Consider the following 9143-nt stretch of genomic DNA (forward strand, 5'->3'; position numbering starts at 1 on the left):
TCGATTAAGAAGCCACGATCCTCAAACAAGGAACTAACATACCCTGACAGCAAAACTGTGCCCTCTGACCTCAATTTCACAAGGATGACAAGGACAAACGGTTTGGGAATGACTTGGGAAAACACTGAATTCATTGCCCATTTAACCAGGACTAGCAAATGTTGTCACCCATAGGACCTATTAAATATTTTTATTGAAAAACTAGAGGTGTAGTTTCGTTTACTTACTTCAATCATGTTTAATGTAGTATTGATAATTTTAGGCTTGACTTCCAAGCTATTTTAAGTCCCCTTTCTTTTCAGAGTGATGGATCAGTAAAGGAATGATGGCTCCTCCCCATACTATGTGTGTTAGAATCTTTAAATATTCATCCATGATTCTGGAAAAGTTAATAGTTTATGTAATGCCACAAAACTACTGCTAAATTGTATCGTGGGATCTATCTCTGGAGACCATTCCACGCTTTCTTCCCCAGAAATCAGGGAGATACATGAAACCTTTAGTCAACGTAGGACTAGAAGCACAGATTTGAGAGCTGGACATCCTGAGTCTGAATTCTAGCCTTATCACTGGCTAGCTTTGTAATCTTAAAAAATCATACAACATCTCTGAGTTCCATTTTATTCATCTGTAAAATAGAGATGAATGCTAACATGAATGGCTATATCATGGTAGATAGCTTGATAGATAAAGTTCAGAGTAGAGAGAGAATAATGGACTGAACATGAATGACCAGCAGATTCAACTGGGCCGTGAGAGGAGAGGGGCATGGAGATCAAGAAAAGAAGAGGAGAGAGAGGGGCAGAAGAGGGGAACAAGAGAGAGCTGAGGGGACCAAGGGAACCAAGAGAACCAAGAAGACCAAGAAGGCAAAAGAGGACAAGATAACCAAGAGAGGGAGAAGAACCAAGAGAGTGCATGGCTGAAATGGCAGGTGTTATAGGAATCTGAAGCTGGGGGGCGGGAACAAAGCCCCTGGGATGGAAAGGTTTAGGGTAGGGGGCAGGAGTAAGAAGAGGAGGGAGGAGTCACAGGTACTGAGTGAGCCCACATGTTATCATGTCCTTTGTTATATGATAATAGCCACACACTTAGCCATTTGTCCTGGGTGTCTTTGGAACCTGACCCAAAGCTCTTAGAAGAGTAAATAACACATGATAATAATGAATGTGGTGTTCTAATTATCACAAATAAACGGAACAGAATTCACCTGAATCTCCAAAGGCAATGGAGAATCTATTCAGGCCTGTAGCTTCACACTCCCAGAGGCCACCACTCACATAATTTGTAATAGTTATATACTTTGTGGAAATGATACTCCTAAGAGTTATGTAATGCAAACCTTGTGAGCATACACCAAATATGACCATGGACCAAAGAGAAGTACCAGGTCGCATACTGGGCCACATGCCAAAGTAGAATCTGAAACTTGGTATTTGTGCCTTTAGCTAGCACTCACCCTAAAACCATGGAAGTATTAAGAGATGAGGTGATATGGATGAGAAACGTCTCCACCAGTGTGTGTCTTGGAACATGTGGTCCTGGCTGGTGGCACTGCTTGAGAGATGTTTGTGTGCTACAACGTTGTCAGAGGACAGGCTTTTGAAACTAAAAACCTCATGCCGCTTGCAGTTTCCCCTCTGTTTTGTGATTGCAGTTCAAGATGTTAGCTCTTGACTTCCTGTTCCTGCTGTCATGCCTGCCACCTGCTGCTGTGCCTCTACCCCTCTATCATGGACTCTTAGCTATCTGGAATATCAAGCCAAATATACTCTCTCTTCCTTACATTTTATTTGGTCATGGTGTTTTATCACAGCCACAGACCAGAGGCAAGTGAAGTATTTTTCTAAAAAGGAGCTGTTGATGTCCTGTTGTGTTTTCTCTTTCAAAGGAAAAAGCATTTCCCAGGGTTCCATTCAGAGAACCTTTAATCTCAGGAGTTTGAGTCTTATAGATGGAGAGAAGAGAAGAGAAGAGAAGAGAAAAGAAGAGAAGAGAAGAGAAGGCTGTTGGAAGAACACAGTGCATTTTACATAACTGTGGAAGAAACATGACTTTTCCCAGCAAAGGCCAATTGAACACATAAGAAGTGAACTTCAAAGGAAAGGCATTTAAAATGAATTGTGCACAGAGGCTGAGTAGTTCATCAGATAAACTCTCGAGGACCCAGACTGTTTCCACACCATCCAGCGGGAGCAGGGACATCACCCACAAAGAGTCATGCCCTCGGGACTGCAGTAGGAGAAGTGCCAAGATATGCCCTTTGAGGGAAAGAATAAGCCTTTGTTACCAAAGCTGTTAGAGTCGGAGCTTGGGTTTTGACATCCCTCATAAGTTAGCATCAGCCACTAGTCCTCTACAAGTCAAGCAATCACACAAGTGACAGTGAAAAGAAGAAAAAAGATATCTGTTCAATATGGACACATTGGGAGGAACAACAAAGTAGTCTGGAGATGTTCCCTTCATGGCCATCCTTGGCATCCTGCCATGAAGTATGGGTTTAAATAGAAGGCACAAACTGTGTAGAACTAGGCAAGTCTTGTCAAGGTGTAGTTCTGCCCATCATCATTGTCTCAGCTCCAGTCTTTGGTAGCCTGATGGGCCTTCAGGACTGATTGAAATCTGTTGCCGGGATACAAGTTCTTCCTCTGCAGGCACCAGGGCTTTGTCATTTTTCTCCTTTTCCCAGCGTGAGATTCCAGGGGAGATTGCAAGTTCTCGGGATGCTTCGTTTCACTGGTCTTATTTCCAAAGACATGGAAACCTGTGTCTCTTCAGAGTGATTTTATTCTATGTGCCGTATGCATGACGGAATCAGGGCTTTGCTAAGAGGAATTTAGATTCTATCTTGACTTATGTGTCAGAAACAAGACTGTGGTGGTTTGAATGAAAATGGCCCCATGGCTCAGGGACTGGCATTATGAGGAGGTCTGTTCTTGTTGGAGAAGGTGTGGCCTTATTGGAGGAAATGTGCCACTGGTGGGGGTGGGGTCTTTGGGGTTTCAGAGACTCAACCCAGGCCAAGTGGCTCACTGTCTCTTCCTGATGCCTACAGATCCAGATGTAGAACTCTCAACCACCCCTCCAACACTATGCCTACCTTTATACAACCTCTTCCTACCATGACTATCATGAACTAAACCTCTGAACTGTAAACCAACCCCAGTTCAATGTTTCCCTTTATGAGAGGTGCCGTGGTTATGATCTCTCTTCACAGCCATAAAACCCTAAGTCAGAGACTTAATCTGAGAGTGGAGAACAGAGGAGAACAAATGCCCTGTCCCCTGCACTGCAGGCTTGGAATAAGCCAAGCTAGGAGCAGAAAAGCTATGCCTTGTTAAAGTAATCACTCTTAACCACTGTACCAGACTTCACAGTGTTAGGTCCTAAAGAAACTCAGGACAGTTAGCTGAGGTGACAGTTAACATCCCAAAGCAGACATTGGCAGCCAGGTTTACCCAGCATCCACATACTTGTTACAGAATCCTGGCTTCTCTCAGAACTTCTCACCTCAACCCCCTACCTTTTCATTCCCTGGGCTTCCCTTCCCTTCCACCAGCTTCAGATTCCTATATAACCCAGTCATTTGGCCATACATTGTTGGTTTTTCTCCTCTCCTTGTCCTCCTTCTCTGGGTTCTTCTCCCTCTCTTGGTCCCCTCTCTCGCCCCTGTTTCCCCTCCCCCATGTCCATGACCTCATCTATTCTCCTAGCCATGCTCATTCTGGACTCTTCCAGATGCCTCTGACTATTCTCTCACTCATATCTACAATAAAACTCTTCTCAACCATACCCAGGAGTGGTCACGTCCTCATTTTCTTTCAGAAAGATAGCTTAATTATAGAAATAAAGCTGTGGTTGTGATTATAATTAAAGTAACCAAAACACCAATTAGTTGAAAATGACCAGAAAAGCTTTAGAAGTAGGCCAAGGATTACATTTAGGTCATGGAAAGAAATGAACCTCAGAGGGTCAGTGAGATGACCCGGCAGGAAAATCAGCTAGAAGTAGGCAGAGAGAATGGGCTTCATAAGGTTTTCCTCAAACTTCCACATATATACTGTGGCGTGCATGTACACATACAATCATACATATTCTAATTTAAGAAAGAAAAACACATAGATTATATCTTAGTGTAATTGACATATTTTATATGAGCTCATGTAATATATTGCTCTAGTTATAAATGTGTGAGTGTGTGTGTTGCAATGCCTTCAAGAATGCAAATAAAAATTCAGTGTGTATTGTTTCTTTAGCTGTTGGATTTGAAAAAAACCAGGTAGAGATGTTCCAGGCAATCAAAGGACTAGAAACCAGAAAAAAAAAAACAGTCTTATGAAAAAATTCTGATTAAATGTGTCTGCAGAAGGAGATTTCTAGAAACTCTTGATCCCACAAATCCAGTTAGCAAAAGACAGGTACCACGGTTGGTTCCAAGTGGCAGGTACACAGGGAAGACATTATCCTGAACTATCCAAACTCCAAATGTAGTTTTGTCCCCAGCGTTTATTTCTGTGGCCTCGTAATAAACTAACAGTTTATGTAATTAATCATGATACAGAATCTTACTATACCATCCATATCAATCAGACCCCATTAGGTATTTGTTGAGTAAGCTATGCTCCACTACAGAACAGATGGTTTTTGCAAAGGCAAGAAAGCCTAAGGAAAACAACATTAAAATACCCAGGATAGTGCATAGAGATTGGACTTTGCAAAGCACCTTAAATTGGCCACCACAAACCATGAAAAATGGTTTTATATATAAAAGCCTACGTCAGTTCATTTATATTGTAATAACAAAATACAACTTCCCAAATGATGAGTTTTTAAAAATATGTTGGGCAGCTACCAAAAGAGAAAAAATTAAATGGTTTAACTAATGGAGAAATTTTCCATTAGTTAAGAAACAACAGTTTAATCCTTCACAGCTCTTTAGGCTGAAAAATAAATCCAAGATTTAGATGTTGGTATGTTTGTTCATTGGCGAGGAATAAATCTCAACTTGAGAAATGGCCTTTTGAATACTGCACCCTCTGAAGCGCTGGAATGGTGGGTGTATCCTAACATGACAGAAGATGAAAGGGCAAGCCCCCAGTGCTGCATAAAGCCTCTTTTGGAAAGCTTTAATCACATTCATGAGGGAAGACTATATCCACCTTTTGAGAGTCTTGTCCTTTAGTAGTGTCACAAGACAATGCCTGAATTTGGTGGGGTTACATTCAAACTGTGATAGTGTTCCCCTCTCCCAATTTCTCTATCTTTGCTATAGAGGTTGGAAAGGAAAACAGCAATAACAAATCAAACAAAGTAAGCAAACAGACAAAACAAACAAACAAAAACATTTCCCCCGACTCCTTTGAATCATCAGAGTCTTGAGACCCAGTTTTGCCTAGAGAGGTAAATGTAGTTCCACACTGGGTCTTCTATGAACATTGCACAAAAGATGACAATCTGATCAGATTTTTTTCTTTTCCTCTTGAAACATTGACATGATACAGAAAAAGATAACATAAAAAATATTGTCCATAAGGCTGTTGTAGCACAATATAAAAGAAAACTAGATTCTTCATGATGATGATGAGTTAAGTTACCAGTACAGGTATTTCTACTTTGAAAGATCTCTTTTTTATTTTAATTATTCATTGTTTAAACATTTATTTATGCACTTATTATGGGAAGGCATACCATGACCTGTGTGTGTAGATCAGAGGAGATATTGCAGGATTGGTTCTTTCTTTCCATTAAGTAGGTCCAGAGAATTGAACTCAGGTCGTCAGACTTGGCAATAAACACCTTTACAAGCTAAAACACCTCAAAAAACCTCTCGAGACCCCTCATGGTTTGAAAAATCTCTCCATCAGTTAAACCATTTAAACTTTTCTTTTGTCAGCTGCCAGACATACTAAGAAAACTCATCATTTTGGAAGCTGTATAATCAATCTATTGAAAAAGTTCAAGAGAGGGTTGGGAAGATGGTTCATTAGGTAAAAATGCTTGCTGTGCCAGCACGAGGACCCGAGTTTGCATCCTCTACACCCACTTGTGTGACAGGCATGGTGGTGTGTGTCTGTAACCTCAGCACTAGGAGGTGGAGAGAGTTAGCTCCTACAGGTGCCACTCAGCAGCCAGCTTAGCCAAATCATCAATCTCTAGATTCAGTGAGACACCTTATCTTAAAAGATGAGGGGGAGAGAGAGAGAGAGAGAGAGAGAGAGAGAGAGAGAGAGAAAGAGAGCTGACATTCACCACCTCTGGTCTTCACATGAGTATGCATGGGCCAGTGTACCTCTCAAAGAAATCTATTGTGGATCCAAGAGAAGCTGATATGTGGCTTGAGTTGTGAATGTACCATTAAAATGATCCTTAAATGTTTGTTTTTTCTTCACAACCAAATGGGAAAACAAAAACAAAAAACAAGCAAACAAACAAAAAAGGAAGTGTGCCATTCCTTGTGAGAGCTGTGACTCTGAACCCAGCTGAAGAACTATAAAGCAAGCTGCTGATTTAATGCTTCCTTTTATAAGTTATTAACATGCTGCCTAGTTCCTAGTCTCGGGTTCTTCTTGGAAGAGGAAAAAAAGCTGCCAAGTTCCTGAAGATTTAGCCAAGAATGAAACAGCAAGGGAAGATACTGTTTTTAACTAAAACAAACCCAGTAGACTATGTCTTCCATACACGTTCTCCCAGTCCCTACTCATAGTACCTGATACACACTCATTTGTCATCCTACAAGATAACAGCAATCTTCTCCCTCTTAAACACTGCCCATGAAAATTGCCCTCAGATCCATGAGTTAATGAAAAGAACTCAGGGAGCCCTTGCTGTTCATATTGAATCTTGACCTTCCCTCAGCCTTCTCTCCTTCATGACACGTCTTGATAGATGAGGCTTTTGAGTTTGTGTTTGTAAGAATAGCACACACCAGATCTTCCACTTCTAGACTCCCGATGACTTATTACCCATCACTGTCTTCCATAAATTTTACTTTCTAGCCTATTAAACTAAGTAGAACCCATTTCACACACCAGATTGTTTCGTGGCACCATATATTTTTCTATGTATGCTCTTCCTTGCAACAAGAATAGCCTTCCTCTCTAGCTCTTGGTATCAAAACATTGTAACAATCACTGAAAACTTAGTGGCATAATGTAACAGCCAGTTTCTTAGCTCATAATTCTGTAGGCCAAAAATTGGGGCTAAGCTTCGACTGGGTAGTTCTCCTCTATGTGATAGTCCTAGGATCCTTCATGCTGTTGCATTTAGATGGTATAGGGTAGGTTAGGAGGTATGAGAGGACCGTTTCTGTGGATGGTGCCTCAGCCTTCTGTTTCATGGCCTTTGTTCCATGCATGTGATCAGTCTGGGTCTTCTCACAGCAGGATTAGTACCAGGGATGACAGACTTACTACTCACTAACTGGGTTCCATCAATATGTGTTCCTCTAATGCAGACTGCTTAACTCTTGAGCCTACACAGTGTCACTTCAGACAAAGTCTATTGCTGTGGGAGAATGCTCTTGTGCACGATAAAGATTTATCACTTGTATTAGTCTAATAAAATGCTGATTGGCCAATAGCCATGCAGGAAGTATAGGCGGGGTGACCAGACTAAGAGAATTCTGGGAAGGCAAAAGGCAGACAGTCATCAGTCAGAAGCAGAGGAAGAAAGATGAGAATGCCTTACTGAGAAAAGGTACCAAGCCACATGGCTAAACATAGGCAAGAATTTTGGGCTATTTAAGTGGTAAGAACTAGTTAATAATAAGCCTAAACTAAGAGGCCAAATTATAATTAATATAAGCCTCTGTGTTTTTCTTTAGTACTGAACAGCTGCAGGACCAGGCAGGACAGAAACTTCTGTCTATATTCTACTGGTCATACAATCAACCTTTACTCTTGTAGCAGGGACAGAAATACATTCTGTCCCCTCAGGGTAATCAATGGCAAAGAGTCTGCATCAATTTATAATAAAATTATCATGCATAAACTCATTGGGCATATAAAATATGTCTGTTATATCTTCCCATTATATTTTCTTGGAATTGTCATTCTGATTCAGATAAGCTAGCATTTTACTGAAATTCTGTTACTCCAGTGTTCACTTCTCATTTCCCTTATAATTGGGACTTCTGTCTATACACAAAGCTACCCATGATGAAGACTGCTTTTCCGTCAGCTACTTCCAGTCACTAGACATGGATGTATTCACTGGTTCTAGTAAGTGATGTATAAACAGCAGTGTCATATGGACCTCAGGGAAATATCTTTAAGTAAGGTATTACATGCTTCTTCCTCCTTGTGGGCTAAAAATGGGATATAGTAGCCATATTGCACCAAGTAAGTGGAGCCCCACATGGAGTATTCCCCACAATAGGAGAGTGTAGTAAGAAGCTGCGGGTTGCATTTCTGCCACCAGCTCCTGGCCGCCTGGCTAGCTTAGGCCCTGAAATAACAACACACAAATTGTATTCTTTTAAACACTGCTTGGCCCATTATATCTAGCCTCTTCTCGGCTAACTCTTGCACCTGGACTAGCCCATTTCTAATAATGTGTGTAGCACCCCAAGATGCGCTTACCGGGAATATTCTAGCCTATGTCCATCCTGGGTCGGAGCTTCAACGTGTCTGCCCTGGAGAAGAGCGGTGGCCTGGCATCTGAGCTCACTTCCTCTTCCTCCCAGCATTCTGTTCTGTTTACTCCACCCACCTATGCTCTAACCCATCAGGGTCAAGCAGTTTCTTTATTAATTAACCAATGACCTTCCTCCATCAGGAGAGACATAGTCTGAGTCACAGATGCCATGGAACACCAAGTCAACCCAAAATTATAATGACATATTTCTTATGTGACTCTCTTCATATTGGGGTCTCTGTTCCATGAAACCAAATGATTTTATCCTGTGGACCTCCTCTAAGTTATGTATTACTACAAAACAAGTTGCCTCCACATCAGTCACTTAACCTAATATGTGTTTATCATTGCTCAGTCTCTGTGGACCAGGGGCAGCTTGGTTGGGCAGTTCTGCTTTGATCCTTCTTTTAGTGACTGTCACTGGTAGGGATTGAAACCATCCATCTAACCATCTGACTGTAGCTGGAGATCAGCTCTAAAGGATCACTCAGTCACATGACTGTGTTGTT

This window comes from Microtus oregoni, unplaced genomic scaffold (genome assembly GCF_018167655.1).
Source record: "Microtus oregoni isolate MIOR12 unplaced genomic scaffold, Mior012 000034F_ref0000314, whole genome shotgun sequence".
Taxonomy (NCBI): Eukaryota; Metazoa; Chordata; class Mammalia; order Rodentia; family Cricetidae; genus Microtus; species Microtus oregoni.